The 17,846-nt window shown below is 35.7% G+C and overlaps 1 long non-coding RNA gene across 12 annotated transcripts; it reads right to left on the bottom strand.

The window, feature by feature from the left end:
• Positions 1 to 10,720: 10,720 nt before the first annotated feature.
• LOC110878229 lies at positions 10,721 to 14,761 on the bottom strand. 12 transcript variants are annotated; one of them, XR_004866993.1, is made up of 9 exons: positions 14,482 to 14,760; positions 14,258 to 14,379; positions 13,641 to 13,724; positions 13,099 to 13,179; positions 12,730 to 12,811; positions 12,279 to 12,484; positions 11,951 to 12,206; positions 11,426 to 11,806; positions 10,721 to 11,340 (listed from the first exon to the last, which is right to left on the bottom strand). It is a non-coding gene; the product is annotated as an uncharacterized LOC110878229 (long non-coding RNA). The 12 variants fall into 12 exon arrangements; XR_002557722.2 differs by adding an exon at positions 12,589 to 12,627 and having other exon boundaries at positions 11,951 to 12,484; positions 12,931 to 13,179; positions 14,258 to 14,761; XR_004866992.1 differs by having other exon boundaries at positions 10,721 to 11,023; positions 11,165 to 11,340; positions 11,951 to 12,484; positions 12,931 to 13,179; positions 14,258 to 14,761.
• Positions 14,762 to 17,846: the final 3,085 nt, after the last annotated feature.

Below are 17,846 nucleotides of genomic sequence, written 5' to 3'. Positions count from 1 at the left end.
AATCAATTGAATGGTTAGTTGGGCTTAAAAACAAGGTTGAGACATGTAAAATCAGAGGTTAAAACCTCATAAACTTTCTGTTTTGTTTAGGGTTTTACCCACAAGTAGTGTTCAAGATTAAAACTTGATGTATTTGTGATTATAGGACAAGCTTGGGCTATCCTACTTGAAAATCCATACACTACTTGATGTTTTCCATAGATTAGTTGTTCTTATTTCATTATTTACTTATATGTTCTTGACCCTCCTTGTTGCTGATAACAACAAGTGTATTGGTGAACAAAGAGGTACCTAAATAGAAGACTTGATTCTTCCTACCAAATGTATGAATTGTATGATACAAAGAGGTTCCTAAATGGTGGATTTATCCTCCTACCTCATGCTTGACCTATATGTTATATGATATACTAATATAACCTATGTAATATATTCAAGAAACCAAACTCTTGATGATGAATTAATGGTTATTGTCAAGAAAGTATGTTACATCATCTTAGGCATTGATAACTTGTCACGATTCTAATGGATTTGTCCCATAAAAACATTTAAACCCTTGAGTATCATAGTGTCAAGAACAAGTGTCACATGTGCTAGATGAGTATTTTCATATACTTAATTTTCATGTCCTCAAAACTCCAAATCCCTAAACCATATGTAAACACCTCTTAAGCTCTAAATCAAACACAATCAATCTTCTAGTCTCGACAACTTCGTCACATTGGATAATCGGAAAAGCATATGCAATTTCGTGAGTATACTCGAGCCCATTTTACTCTTTAAACACTTTGGGATGCAACATGTATGTTATACAAAATTACACTTCACATGAAACTATTTTAAGCTCTATCCATGCTTAACATGAAGCTATATGTGATGCTTGTTATTCTCGTATGCTATGTAAACTATTTGGTCGATATATGCTCATTAACTTTGCTAGCCTACCTTAACAATTATAGCGCAATAGGATTAACGCACCGCCCATTAGTCTTAGGGTATTGTTAAGTTAAACATGTTTACCTCCCGCTACTCTATTGGGATAGGCTATTTTAACGCGTTGTATACTTGGGTTTGAACATATTGTACGCCATTTCAGCATACTAGCACTCACATATTATGAATCATGTTGGATATGAGCACTTTTTATTCTATATTATGCTATGTAACAAAACTTGTATACTCGCCAACGTTTGTTGATTATTTTAATACATGTTGCAGGTTGATAGACTTGATGATGCTTTGAAGAACGAGATTTAGGTGGACATAGAAACACACCTAGATTAATTTATCATTTTATGTTATGTTGAACAATGTTACCTTTATTTGAATTCTTGTATGACATTTTAGTCTTGAAATGAAATTTGAATTTTAAATATATTGTCACATAGTGTTATGAAGTCTCTTGCAATCTATTTCGTCTCATCCCGATGTTTCCGCCATCGGTTGGGGTGTGACACGTGGTTCCCGAGACCAATCCCACATCCATTCGATGTTGTGATCGATCCACCAAACTCTCTCCTTAATTTTGCAAGTTTTGTTTTTTTCTAGCCGAAACAAAAGAGGGAACCGATCTTTTAACATTCCATTTTCATGCCAAATATCAATCCAAAGGTTAATATCTTCACCTATACCGACCACCCCTTTTATCATCTTAGCCAAAGGAACTCCTGCCAATTTAAATTTAGATATCAAAGTGCCAATATTCTTCGATACCCCTTTAATAACCTTTTTACAAGGAATTAGCTCCCACCCGAATTTTTTCCAATGGAAGGCATCAATAACTCTTCTCCATAAACTGTTTTTTTCTGTTTTATATCTCCAAACTCATTTAGATAAAAGCGCTTGGTTCATCAATTTAAGACAATTAATACCAAGACTCCCCATTTTTTTGTAAAGTTACCCTATCCCAAGACACCCAATGCATTTTATTTACCTCCTTAGAACCTCTCCATAAAAATCTTTTCATATAACCTTCCAGACTATCTATAATCTTAGCCGGAGTTTTGTACAAAGAAAAGTAATAGTATGGAAGGCTTTCAAGAACCGACCAAATTAATGTAACCCGGCCCCCAATGGATAACGATGAAGCTTTCCAAAGCGCTAACTGGGCATCAAAAATTTCCACCACAGAATCCCAATTTTTTATGTTATTCATGTTCTCCCCGACTTTTAGGCCTAAATATTTGAAAGGAACGTACCTGGCACGCATCCCATTTTAGTCGCCATAATTCTCACTTGTTCCGTTGCAACCTCATACCCAAACAGATTTGACTTCTGAAGATTGATTTTTAAGCCGGAGCATAAAAAGAAACACCTCAAAAGACGAATCACATTTTTGATATTATTTTCCTCCACTCCCCCCAAAATGTTTGTAACTTAAACTTTTTTTTGGTGATGAGTAATACTTTGCCATTAAAAAAAAGTTTTACCTCAAATTAATTATCACAATTTCCCATAAGATGTAAATGTTTGTTTCTCTTCAACCCCACATTTGATTTATTTTATTTTTTGGACACAAATTTCTTTTATATCCTTCTTTCTGCTGTAAGTGGGACTTGAACTCAAAATTTCTTCTCCCAAAATATTTAAATATTTTATCATTACTAATAGACCATCACCTTATTGAAACACCAACATACCAACATGAATCATGAAACTTAGTAGCTCGTGATGTAGAGTTGTCCAAATATTTATTAATTACAAAAGTGATGAAGCAATGAAATAAGGACAAAGAAAACAATTAACAGGCTTCTATAAGAGAGGGTTAGGATATAACAGAAAGTTTTTTTTTTTTTTTTGTTAGGAAGGCTAGGAAGTAATCTTGACTATCAATTGATTTAATCAAAGGTTAAGATTAAATGAGTGAAATTGAAGAGAACAAAAGAAGCGCGTGGTTTTGTGTAAGGGCATTCTAGTCAATCCAGGACAATAGTTTCTCTCTCCTCCAATTCCACCCCCCCTTTTTAAACGTTAATAACTTTTTCATACGACATTATTTTTTTATAAAAATTGCACCAAAAAAACGAGCGTTTTTTATCTTTAAAACGAGTATACTATTGCTATATTTTCGAAAAAAATTTCGAAACCCAGTTGCATAAAACGCAATGGACAAAAAACGTTAAAAATGACTTTTTTTCTAAAACGCAATGCATAAAAAACACAAAGAAATGTCTTATTTCTAAAACGCAATGGCCAGAAAACACAAAGAAATGTCTTATTTCTAAAACGCAATGGCCTAAAACACAAAAGAAAGTGTTTAACCTAAAACGCAATGGCCAGAAAACACAAAAGAAAGTGTTCTTTCTAAAACGCAATGGATTGAAAACACTTCAAAAATGTGTTTTTTCTAAAACCCAATGGCCAGAAAACACATAAACATGTCTTATTTCTAAAACGCAGTGGCCTAAAAACACAAAAGAGGTATTCTTTCCAAAACGCAATGGACTGAAAACACATAAAAATGTGTTTACCTAAAACGCAATGGAATAAAAACACTTCAAAATGTGTGTTTCTAAAACGAAATAGACCAAAAAAACTTAAAAATGTCTTTTTTTCTAAAACGTAATAGCTTAAAACATAAAAGAAAGTGTTCTTTCTAAAACGCAATGGACTGAAAACACATAAAAATGTGTTTACCTAAAACGAAATGGACTAAAAACATTTCAAAAATGTATTTTTCTAAAACGCAATGGCCAGAAAACACATAAAATGTCTTATTTCTAAAACGCGGTGGCCTAAGAACACAAAAGAAAGTGTTCTTTCTAAAACGCAATGGACTGAAAACACATAAAAACTTGTTTACCTAAAACGCAATGGACTAAAAACACTTCAAAATGTGTTTTTATAAAATGCAATGGACCAAAAAACACTTAAAAATGTCTTTTTTTCTAAAACACACGGGCCAAAAAATACAAAAGAAAATGTTCTCTTTAAAACGAATTGAACCAATGTTCTCTCAAAAACTGTCTACGAATTTTTGTCTACGAAATGAGGCAATTTCCAGAAAATTAAATTTTCTGATGCAGTTTTATTAAAGCAATTTAATCAAAAAAAAATCCAAGCTGACCCCAGCCAGGGTTCTGCCCCTTGGACCCTGCTCCCAGGGGCACTGGCCCCGGATCCCCGCCATGGGGGCGTTGCCCCCTTGGAACCCCCGTAGAACGCAATGACTCAAATAAAAAACCCAGATCGTAAAAATGCAATTCAAGAATTTCTTACATGGATCGAAGCCAATTTCTTCAACGATTGACAAAATTTGAATGATAGAAACAATTATCAGCGATCGAATTGAACGGATCGAGTGATTCGCTTCAAAATCATGGGAAAATGAGATATTGTATGAAGTTACACTGGGTTTCTTCAAAAAAGTTGAAGAACACGTTGATTGGGTGTTTGAATCATTGATTGGTGACGAAAATCGCACTATAATGTAGTGATTATTGAGATAGAAAGTGAAGAAAAAGGTTGAAGATAGTGGGTTTTGAAGTTTACTAGGGGAGAAGAAGGAAGAAGATTGGATAAAATTAACTAAAATACACTTTCTTTTTATTTTAAATTTTGACACATGTCACAATTCTATTGCTTCTTATACTTTCTAGCCAAAATAAACTTTCTATTTGATAATCACCCAATAAGAGAATCCATATCTTCTTTAAAGTTATTATTCCATATATTAAGAAGCAACAACTTGGTGCATATGTGGGTTGTAACATGGGCATGGAGAGTGTTTCAAAAAAAAAAATTAGATTAGCAACAAAATGTTGCTTTATAAAGTTGTAAGTTATGTATAGGGAGTTTTTCAAAATAAAAAGTTAGAATTTTCATTTCTAACTTAATGTTTTTCATCTTTTTCAATTTACATCTAACACTTTTTTATTTTCATCTTTGGCCCATCATAATTTTCATTTTTTACAAGTTATTTGTTTTACGTTTTGTTCTAATTTTTGCAAGATACGCCACAACGTGCGTGTGAGATTTATCGTTTTTTGGTATATTTTTTCTCATTTGACAGGTCCGTCGCAACACGTTTATTTTCCCGGTTCAACTTAGTTATTCTTTTCTATGTTTTACGTTTCGGTCTAATTCTTCGCATTAACGCACCGCAACGGTCGTGCGTGGTTCAACGATTTTACGTCCGCTTTTCGTTCGGTGTTATTTTTTCTTTTTTTTTTGTTTATTTTATTTTTACGAACTTTTCCAATGTTGGGTCGCTGATAGTGGTGTGGCATTCGTGCTACTTGGCACGGTTTTACGAAGGTTTTTAACCTATTAAGCTTTTTACTAATAATTTGTTTTGAGTTTGCTCCTATACTCCATTTACTTAAAAAAACTATTTTTACGTGCATGTTTTTATTTATGTGTCGGTATAAATCCGAGTTGCTCTACGTTTCGACATAAACTTTTTATGGAAAATGAGTTTGGTCAAATATAATACGTTTTCCTTAAAAAACATTTTTTACGTGCATATTTTTATGTACTATAATTTTGTGTTGGTCTACGTTTCGATTTGTGAGATGGGTCAAGACAAATATAATATGTATTTGTGCGTATTTTACGTATGTTTCGTAAATTTTATTTCGAACGTGTGGAGTCAAATTTTAGTTTCTTTTCTACGTATGAGTCGGATCACATATAAATTCGATTTACTTTACGTTTCGATTAAATCACAATTCTTATATAGGTTATTTAGAGTTCAATAGAATACGTAACGCACGTTTTCATACGGTTAACGCATCACACGACGTTTGGACTAAATCATTCGATGTTTTCGATGTTCACGCGCCGCAACGCGGGCGGGTCTTATTTCTAGTTTAACTAATATTATAAAAGTTGTGTTTGGACTTTTTTTAACTAAATAAATTAACACTATCATTCTTAAAATCTTGACAAAAATAATAAATATATAAATCCATACACACACATATTGATGCTTTAAACGTGAATTTTAAAATGATAACTTAATCATATAACTCTCTCTCTCTCTCATTACATCAATTAAATTATAATAAATTAAAGAGTAAATTATAAAAATTATTCATTATGTATGTCACTTATTAAAAACTGTATCCTTTGTCTTTAATAATTACAGAAAACGTATTCGATGTTTGCAAACCCTTGCAAGTTATGTCCTTTAGTCATAACTCAGTTAATTTTTTGTGGTTGAATCTGACCAAATGGACCCTACATGAGGGTATTTTGGTCATTTTACTCTCATGTGAGGTCCATTTGTTCAGATTTAACCACAAAAATTAACTGAGTTAGGGCTAAAGGACACAACTTGCAAGAGTTTGCAAACATCAGTACGTTTTCTGTAATTATTAAAGACAAATGACACAGTTTGCAATAAGTGACATACATAAATGACGATTTTTGTAATTTGCTCTAAATTAAAACTACATGTATACATACTAGACAAGGCCAGCTCAGTGTTTTTAAAGACCTAAAGCGAACTTTAAATGCGAGGCCTTTTTCAAATTTTAGTTGATATTATTTTTTATTGCTTTAAAAACAAGTATATGATGCAATTCTTATATATTATATTGTTGTTTTATAAATAAAAAAACCCCTAGATTATATTGTTATTATATGGAGTATTTTAATTTTAAAGCAAATCTCTCTTCAACTTAAAAGATGTTTATGCCCAACCCTGCCTATTCATATTAGACCATGGGGTGTGGGGAACGTCCTACCCTGGCATTGCCTCGTCCCACACCGCCCCCCCTTGGGCTCGTCGCGGCGCATCCGGCATCACCAAGCCGTTTGAGACGGCCTTGAATGTGGGCCCCCCACTAAATAATGTCGTTTTTCAACGACTATTTAAAAAAATTAAAACCTATAAATACCCATTCATTTAACCTTTTTTATACACAAATTCACCCACATTCTCCAAACATTTATCTTCAAAAAAAACCCTTTTACAAAAAAACCTTCTCTAAAAAATAGACAATGTCATCTTCCTCTTCGTCGGCTTCGACGGATGCCAGAGAAGCCGTACAATATTTTATAAACACGATGGTAAACGCGACACAACTTATTTTGGAGGAAGAGGATGGGTAGGAGGTTTCATCACAACCACGGAACAGGAACCCGGCCATCAACAAAGATCAAGAAGGTTAGTTATATTTTTATTTTTATATTTTATAGCATTGCATTATTTTTATAAGTTATATATGTGTTACTATATATTACTTACCACTTTTTACGTTAAACTTTTTACGTTTTAAGTGTTACGTTAAAATTTTTACGTTTTACGTTTTACGTAAGACTTTTTACGTTTTTACATTTTACGTAAAACTTTTTACGTTTTACTTAAAAAATTTTACGTTTTACCTAAAACTTTTTACGTTTTACGTTTTACGTGAAACTTTTTACGTTTTATGTTTTTACGTTTTACGTTAAAAAGTTTACGTTTTACGTTAAAAAGTTTACGGTTTAACTTTTTTTTACAAAAACTTTTTTACGCAAAAACGAACGCACCCAGAAATCGCACTCGGGAGGTGTCTCAAATATATCGTTATCATCATCGACTAGGGGGGTCAAAATAAAAAAACAACAACATCAAAACAAAGTTTATCTCGAAAAAAAACGGGGTTTGGCTCAGATTATCCGATAATCAAAAAGCTGCAAAAGTGGGGTTGCAGGTTCAAAAAACCTTCCATCCGTCGTACTTTCCGCGCCATCGTCATCTAAATCTACGTTTTTTTTATCATCGCCACCTAATCAACCATATCAAACCAAAAAACAACTGATTAAGTCTGAAACGGGTACCATCGGCACCACCGGGCACCATTGGCACCACCTATTCAAGTTATATAAAACCTTTTATGTCAATAAAGACCAAAACAACTGATTCACCAAACAAACGATTCACTGTGAATCAACGAAATCTGATCCGATTACACTATAAATCAACTAAATTCAATATGTAATCGATCGAAACTTGTCCCATTCAACCAAATTTTTGAACCAAAAAACTTACTTTTTCCACCAAATTAGAACCCACCAATGACCGTGAATGATCACCACCGCCATTACTGCCGACACACCCAAACACCACTAACACCCTCAACACCAAACCCAAAACTCAAAATTGGTCCTTCTCAAACCTAAACCATAAACGGTTTGAACCAAACAGAACCGGAGAGACAAACAAACGTTCTGTTTCGCGGTTGTCGTGAACGACCGCCGGCCGTCGCTTCTTTATCGTCGCATAGAAACACACACAAACGCCTAATTCTCTCTCTCTAGAAATTAGATTAAGATCTTTTACGAAAATCTTTGTATCAGAACACAAAGGGGGAAACGATTGCATCATAACAGAAATTAGAAACGACAGCAAGAAACGAACCAGATCGGGATTGGCCGAAACCCTAGGATCCAAATTGGGGGAAACGATTGAACAGATCTTGAGGTATTGATACGGTCTGTAAAAACCCTCACCTGAACATAAATCACCACCAAATAACATCGTCGTCGGGGAGGCTCCGGCTCCTCCATGAGTGTTCTCCTGAGTGAACAATCTTAGAACCTTTTTAGCAGCTAGAAAAGCTTCTTCAAGTATGCCATTGAAGTACAGAAGATGGGGTTTGTATGGAGGTTTTATAGAGTGGATAGATTAAGTTCTAGCCGAAGCTTAGATTGTTCACTCATGGAGGAACAATATGAAAGAGATGAAAGAGAACATTGATTGGAATTTAAATGAGAGATATGAAAGAGAAGATAGAAGAGAGAGGAGAGAGTAAATGTAAAAGTCTGCTAACATTAATGAAGAGAGAGATAGAGATTAGACATTTTAAAGGAAATGACCAAAATACCCTTTGTTCTGATTGGTGGAGAGTGGTTCTTACGGTTCTTACAACTGGGGATGGTTCCTATTTTAGCGGCTCCCTATATATATATATATATATATATATATATATATATATATATATATATAGGAAGGTTAATGTACAATACGGCTTAACGTACATCACGTACGATAGATAATTACGCGCTTTCATTTTAAAATCACACACGTTGTAACTCAAAAATCCAAAATCACGCATGCTGAAACACAATAATCACGCATATTGAAAATATTAATCACGCATGTTAAAGAACAAATCACGCACGTTATTGTACGTGAAGTACGTTAAGCGGTAATGTATGATATACTTTTTTATATATATATATGTGTGTGTGTGTGTGTATGTATATAGGGTTAATACGAGTTGTGATAACTTAGAGAACTCGGCCTTACAAAAGGTTTTTTATTTTAATTTTTGCCAAAAATCCTAAAAAATCAACTTAAAAAAAAAACAAATAAACCGTAAGTGATGTAAAAAGTGATGTTATGCTTATGTCATCAGCGTTTTACAGCTGCTGTAAGAGGCCGAAAAACACCATTTCGAATTTTTTTTTTAAATTTACAACAGTTTTTTCTAACATTTTAATCTATGGGTGTGAAAAATGAGGCAAAACTCGTATGAGATGGTCGAGTTCTCTAAGTTCTCACAAATCGGAAGAGTTTTCCCTTGATCTTGATCCTATGTGTGTGCATATATATGTATATATGTGTACTAGTCCTTTACCCGCGCGATGCGGCGGGAGTGGTGATTTACAATAGGATACTCGTTTACCGTTAGTTTATCAGTCGTCTCGTAATATATTGTATAGTACTTATGTTAGTTTTCTTATTCGTACAATACGGTACTCATTTTCTGTTGGTTTATCAATCTCTCGTGATATATTTTATTAGGATGTTTATGGGGTCCGTTTTTGTAGGTTTTTAGGTTAAACAATTGATAACGGTTTTTTTTTTTTATAAAAACAAAACCAAACTTATGAAAACTAATACCAAACCAAACATAACCCTTACCAATGGTTTGGGTTGATTATGATTTGATTTCACAGTTGAATATTTACTAATCATCTATAAGAAAAAAAAACATTGAATGTTAAATAAAAGGTTGCATCGTAACCTAGTTTGTTTGCAACATATATAATTTACATGTAATATTAAATATTTGTGTATTTTACCTCTAGCTTTAAGAGTTGTAAAACTCTTAAATGGGAGAGGTTTTTTTTTTTTTTTTTAAGAAAAGACCTTACCCTTCAATATGTATTATATAGTAGTATAGTTGTATAAATAAATGATTAATATAATTTGTGATATGAAATAAATTATTGTTTTGAGTTGCCAATTAATCAACCTTGATGACACCCTTTTACAAATTAAGTTGTTTGTATGCTTTAAAAATAAAATTTAGACGATTTCAACTTATTCAATCGGGTTTGGTGGGTTTCGGATTCGTCTTGGTTAGTCATTTGAGAGACCAACTTATTCAACCGGGTTTGTGGGTTTATGTCATGGGGATTTAGTTATTTTCTTGAGCAATGATTTGATGTTTCATTTGTTTTTGAATTTAAATTGAAACGACGATTATGTTATAGTATTCCTTCAAATCTATATCATTTCAAAGACATTTGGTTTTTGTTTTCAAATGACCAACATTATGTCTAAGTGATACCATTCAAATTGGTCACCCATCATAAAAGGACAAATTCCAACAGGATTATAGGAAACAATTGTGGACACTCACTATGTTGGAATTGAAACACCCAACAGTTTGTTGAAACTGAATTCACTCAGATAAACTAAAATAATTGTTAAAAGGGAAATGATCAAATGAGTTGAACTTGAAAGTCACTTAAAGTGAATTCCCTGAGTGTATAAACCTCTAAATAATTTTAATCAAAAATCCGATTATTATCCAAAGTAGTTTATTTTACATTTAAAGTCAAAGTACTACCACCATATCCACTGAAGCAAATTGATACCCCACATTATGATTATAAATTATAATAAGAACATTTATAGTTACTAAAACCAACCAAATTCCTTAATCTATTTGGGTAACATCCTGGCTCTTGGATCTGCAAAAGGCTACAACCAGATCACCCGCCACAAACCAAAATAGAAGGCACAGAAACACAGCTATCAGGTTGAACATTATCTGTTAAGCAATTGCAGTTACTGTGTTTGACCCTAGAAGTGAACAATGCAGATACTTTAGTGATACATGTTACAAACAAAGCTGGATATAATGTAACCATTCAGTGGTTCCCTGTACCACTGCTATAAGAAAGTAATTAAAAACAAATGATCTTGTAAAAGACATGGTTTGACCTCTTTCTACTTTTGAAGAGATACCAGTACCACTGTTGTAAGAAGAAACATGACATCAGGACGATCTCTTCCCTCATATTGAAGACACCTTAAAGCAAGTTCCACCACCACAGTTGCATCATCATCAGCATATCGTCCTTCCAAGGATGAATCTATCAGCAGCAGTACATTTTTCCCTGTATTAAATCCATGCAAGGGATTAGCATATTGACCTTCCATCATATATGATCATTAAACAAAAAAAAATAACTGCAATCTTACAATTCCTAATTTGTACGACAACTGATATGCATTGACTAGCCTATTCGAACTGCCTTCGGTTACAGTTCCAGTGAAAAAGACAATCGAGATGAAAAAGGCGTATGTGATGATCTTAATGATTTCTTGCAGGTTTGTGCATTGGAATCACTCAAAAAGGCCACTCATTGTACATCACTCTTGTCATCTCGAGGTTCTTCGAGTCCTTTCAATAGCATGCTTGAATGCAGCTCCAAAACCGAGCCAAACGGGAAGATGAAACCTTGTTTGAGTCCATGAAAATATCCACGGGATCGCTCTAAATGATTCAATCCCACCACTCGGCTTTCGTTTTGAAGGATAACGCCCGATGTTCATGCGACCGTATTCCAACTCAGGTGTTGCCTGCATTAAGAAAACGGGTCAAATGGGCCACACTAAAATGCATAAAACCTCGAAAAACGCTTAATGAAATAAAGTTGAATAGTAGTTACCCAATTACGAAAATAGAAAAAAAAATATGTATAGCGATAATTCGAAAACAATTACCACGCGGAAGTTTTTGACGAATCGGGGCTCCGGAAAAACTATGGACCGATATTCATTAGTGGCAATGTCTGCCAACTCATCCATAAGTGCGCGCCATTCGGGTTTGGGGGAGATTGGTGGATGCATCCCATGTTCAAGTGTAGCCGCTGTGAACCGTTGTAGTGTTCAGAAAACACAAATTCCCCTCCCCAAACGATTGTTCGATAACCTCACCGTGAACAGTGACCCAAAGCGAACCATGGATCGTGTCCGATGGCTGAGACAATATAGCCAAATGAGCTGGACCGCCAACTCGGCTAACGGCCAATGGTACTATGTAGACACATACCTTGGTCCATCAAAGATTCCAGCATACTTGGTCAGCTGCGTCACGAGCGCAGCCGACTTGGGCTCATAGCTCGACGCCTTTGCATAGATTGTGCTCAACCCATCACCAGACGGCACAAAGAAGGCACCATTAACCATTATGTCACCGTCTGTTCTCCAGTTCCAACCCGACCAATTTCCCTCATCCGTGTCCACTCGTTTAGTCACCTATTCACGCGTATAAAACAAATTAATAATGTTTTAAAGAGAGATATGTTTGAACTTTGAATTTTTAGAATCTACAGTGAAATTAAGGGTTCTAACATTTATACCACATTAAATGGTAACTTTTGTAAAGGGGACCAACAATGCTACAAAAAGTATCCTGAGTAAGCTTAAAATATGTGCATACGATCTTGTTGCTGAAAATTGGTAAGGAAAATTTATAATCAGAATAAGATCATATTGCATACTCATTAAATAGACCAAGAATATCGAGATCATTCTCCCGTAGCTTTGGGCCAGTGCTATACCACCCTACAACATGCTTCTTTGCTGCAACAAACATCAATATTAGCACATAATTTTGTAATAGGGTAGCTTTATTCAGAAAGGAAAACAAAAGGCGCTAATCAGTAGTCATTGCTGTATTTTTTTATAAAATTGAGCATTACCGTTGTTTCTCTTAAACATGGAGAACATGGCCTCATGATAGTTGTGATCAAGAAACCATATACGGGGGTCCTTCTCATAAACAACGCGTTACCGTTGATTCTCTTAAACAACGTGTCTATCATCTCGACCCGTAAAATTCATAAAATTCACAAGAACAAGCACAGTACCTTTTCGAAATCTTGGCCACAAACAGGTTCGCTGACATAGCAGGTTCATTTCTAGATGACATAGCCAGCAATAGTAGAACCCTGTTGGCCACACGACAGATATGAATACAAAAAATACATATTCGGTGGATGAACTCGTCTCTGTTTTTACACCCATTTGGTGCTGCGTTTGCTGCCGTTAACCGGCTGCAAACGACTGTGTTTTTGCACCCGTTTGCAGCGGTTTAACGACACGTTTACGGCTGAAAACGCAGCAGCAAACGGCTGCGCTTTTTACACCCGTTTGCTGCTGCGTTTGCAGCCGTTAAACGGCTGCGAAGGCGCCTTTACGGCTGCAAACGCAGCAGTAAATGGGTGTAAAAACGCAGCCATTTGCTTCCGCGTTTGCAGCCGTTTAACGCCACGACACGACCTGACCCGACCTGACACAACACGACCCAACACAACACAACACAACACAACACAACACAACACAACACAAGACCCAACCTAGCCATATTGTCATCCCAAGCTGAAGTTATAATGATGGAGCAAATATATACCTTTCGAGTCATCAGGTGCCAGCAATGAAATTCCTATGATCCAGCTTAGCTAGACGTAGCTGAGCTTTTGTGAAAATGCTTGATCTGATAGTATGTACAACAAACACATGAGATTCTTTTACATAGCTCTGACCAACGTATTAATTGCAAAAGGTAAAACACACATGACAGCCAGCATTTCTGGAATATGCTTATCAATGGACAAAAACTGAATGTAATGAAAATAATTAAATACATAAAAAACTGGATATGACAGCCGAAATTAAAAAGGATATCAAATTAGATTAGATTAGAGTCATTAGAAAAATCTATGTACTTCTTTAATCCCCTAGAGAAGAGTGAAGGTGGAAAAAAAAAACATCATATGAAAGAACAGAGCATCAATATTCACTCCATTGGAGAAAATTTAAACAAAAAGATTGTTATTTAAATGATCAACATAACCTTTATTACCATCAACTCTCCCATTTCAGACCAAATAGTAGGCCCATAAAAGATAATGCCCTAAACTTCACATGGAACGCATTCAACTTTTGTCACAATCTAAAAACTTTAGCTTGGTTGGTTTGGTACAATAAAAGCCAGATTAATTGATTAAAAAATTGTAAAAAAATTACCTTTTCTCTTCAGCAGCTAGAAGCTTTGCCTGTAGCCGTTGGCCAAGGTCTTCATTGTATGCAGATTGTAAAGGACTCCTGGGCCTTATTCGCGCCATGCTTGACAAATGCTCATAAAACTTCTGCAAAAATCAAAAAAGGGAAAACAAATAAAAACAAGTATCAGTTCTTACCAAAATCAAAACAGCTTGTTTAAGCCCTATATCGCCAGAATCTCCACTTACAAAACCCTAGATTGCCTGAAATCAGCAAAGCCCTAAAAAAATTAAAATTTTCGATTCTTAGAGAAGTATGATCCCTGGAATGAAAGAGAAGCCGCGATTGAAGCATGGTAACAAGGCGGAGGGGAATAGGCGGTGGAATCCTCACAGATCTGCTCATGAAACGGATCTGGTGATAGATCTGGCATGGGTTTCTTGAGTCGCCGAGAGAGAGAGAGAGAGAGAGAGAGAGAGAAGAGAGAGAGTTGGTCTGATGGTTTTGTGAGATGTGTGAGGAATGAGTGAGAAAGAAATTGTTGATCCGTGTAAGGTGTAGTGGACGGCTGAGATCGCGATCCGTGTGAAAATTGAGAGAAATGGACGGCTGAAGATGAACAAGTAGAAGGGTAATTTATTTGTGTTTCTTGGTGCCTTAAGACTTGTACATTGTGCATTGAGGGTGTTTTCAACACATTGCTGAATTACCATTCTGTCCTTCCTATATCCTTATTAAAGTAGTATAGATATGTTTGTGCATCCGTCTGTCGCCTACGTCTTGTATCGAGTCTTGTGTAGAATAGGCTAGATTAAGGCACGGAATCCTAGATCATGTATTTGGAAGTGATTCTGCTCCAAATGACATTTTGTCATTTGGAGCGAAACCCCATGAAAAGTCTGATTTCGCCTGAAATAGTCTAGAACCTGATTTCGCTCATAGGTGCATGATAGTGATTCCGCTTGTAATGTTCTTACATGTAGGAGCGAAATCAGAACGTCTATATAAAAGGGTGTCTTAGGAGCGAAATTAGAGAGTCAGTTGAGTCATAGTCATTCCGGTTGCCACGAAGTGCTGCCGAAGTGTTGTCAGAGCTTGTAATCGCGTCAGTGATCAATATAACAACAGTTAAAAGTGAATACGGCTGAGATTGCACCAAAGCATTAGTTTACGCTTCTTTTTTTGTCAAAAAACTCTTCTGATCGACTCATCCGGGTCCGAAAACGATCCTACAAGTGGTATCAGAGCTCAGGAGGAAGAGTTCTTGCCATTTCAGCTGTTTTTCTGATTTTCTACTCCTTCTTCTTCAAATTTGAAAAATTTTCACGGTAAAATTGGATTAAATTTTCACGGATTGTTCGCAATCATGTTTTGATAAAACTCTGAAAGTTTCACAATTAAAATCAAGTTAAAATTTAAGTTTTACATGATTTCGCTCTAAATCGATCGTGCACATGATGACGTCAGCAGTATTTTGGACTTGATTTCGCTCGAAATCACAAATTATTTTTGATTTCGCTCCAAGGTTTCCAGCTTATTTCGCTCGAAAGAGAGGTTCCGCTCGAGATTTGAGTCGAGAGCGCTCCAAGCTGACCATCATCTGATTCCGCTCTAAAGATAAACTTGATTCCGCTCCTGTTGAACATTACATTTGATTCTGCTCCAAACTACAGTGTTGATTTCGCTCGAAACAGAGTTGGTGATTCCGCTCCAAGTTCTGATTTCGCTTGAACTTGAATTAGTTGATTCCGCTCCAAGATCCTGATTTTGCCTAAAACTTGGAATTTTTGAATTTTTGAAATATTAAACAATGGACAACGAATTTACAATGCCTTTGCTAGTCCGATTACAATCACTCAGAATGCTTTGCTTGAAAATGAAACCGGGACATCTCAGAAACCGCCTAAGCTCATGGATATTGATGATTACAATGCATGGTCCGAACGGTTTGGAAATTGGGTTGAAGCTTATCACTTGGATGCGTGGGAACATACTGAAGAACCATATGTTAGACCCACAACGAATGGTATTCAGCAAACAATTAGAGAAATGAGTACTGATGAGAAAAAGAAATATAGAGATGAAAAACTGATGGTGAGTCTACTTCAGCAAGCAATCAAAGAGGACATTTTGATCTTGCTTCAACATGATGGAACTGCTTATTCGATCTGGACCGAATTGGAAGCAAAATTTGTAGGAAGTGATGATATGCTTAAAAACAAAATGTCGCTCATGAAGAAAGAATTTGATTTATTTCGTGGTTTGAAATCTGAAAACACCAACCAAATTATTGAAAGATATTGTAACATGGTGAGAAATATGTCAAAACTTGGTATTAAAAAGGATACTGATGAATTAATTGAAAAACTTGCAGATGCGCTACCACATGAAATCTGGGGAACTTTTCTGATGATGCTGAGAAACAACAGAAAAGAATATAAAAAGCTAACACTGGGAGAGTTCATCAAGCATCTGGAAGCTCAAGAGATGGAGCAGCGGAAGATTGCAAGGATGAAGAACTATGATGGAGAACAAGACATCAGTCTGTATTTCAAGAGTGGTGTTAGTGAAAAGACAATTTTTTCTCCAAAAGTTGAAACAGCTTACAATGCAAAAGATTCTTCTGAAAAACCATCTCAGGGATCAAGCAGCACAACAAGATTCTCTTCATTTCCAACATATGATCCACAGTTCACTACAACAAAGAGTGGCAAAGTTCTTCAATGCAACATTGCCTTAAAGCTGGAAAATGATCAGAACTATACTGAAGAGGTTGCTAAAAGCCACATGTCTTTGTTGGTCACAGTGCTTGAATCCTATGGAGGCTTAGTTGCAGGGAGGATTGGTAACCAATGCTCACGAAAGAGGATTACGATCAAATCGATGCCGAGGAGATGGAATTAATGGACATTAAATGGTGCATGGCTAGTGTGTTGCGACGGGCTGAAAAGTTTAAACAAATTACAGGCAGAGATGATTTTCGCGAGGCTCATGTGTCAACTTTAGGTTTTGATAAGTCTAAAGTTACATGTTTTCGTTGCAGGGAAAAGGGGCATTTCAAGAGGGAGTGCACAAATCGTGAAGCGAGTGGAGCTCAAAACCCTTTTGGAAACAACGACTACCACAAAAAGGCGATTTATCATCAAGTCACACCACAGCCGTATCAACAACAACAACAAGCACCGCATCAGGCACAAACTGCACATGGAAGGGTGATTGAAGATTCAAAGAGAGCTTGTTTGGGAAAGGATGGTGGTTTCAGTTGGGATAATTACATTCCAACAAACAGCAAAGTATGTTTAGCAGATCAAGAAGATGAAAAGTTGGCTGAAGGTTTTAGTTGGGACAATTTCTGCCCAGATCAAGAGTTTATGGCCAAAGAGATGTCAAAAGAGACGTCAAATGTTAAAGCCTTTATTGCTAATGCTTACGATCTGAAATGGGTAGAAAAATGCAGAAAAGTCAGGGAAGCTGCAGAAGAAAAGCGGAGAAAGATTGAAGAAGGGGAAGAAGAAGAAGAAGAAAGGTTGAAAGCTGAAGCTGAAGCCGAGAGAAAAAGAAGAAATGAATTTTTCCAATCCAACAGAACAGTCAAAGACGTTCCAGAGTTTGA

The sequence above is a fragment of the Helianthus annuus genome, chromosome 9 (genome assembly GCF_002127325.2).
Source record: "Helianthus annuus cultivar XRQ/B chromosome 9, HanXRQr2.0-SUNRISE, whole genome shotgun sequence".
In the NCBI taxonomy this organism is placed as follows: domain Eukaryota; kingdom Viridiplantae; phylum Streptophyta; class Magnoliopsida; order Asterales; family Asteraceae; genus Helianthus; species Helianthus annuus.
The sequence above is the reverse complement of the archived record's forward strand: the minus strand, read 5'-3'. Positions and strand labels throughout refer to the sequence as shown.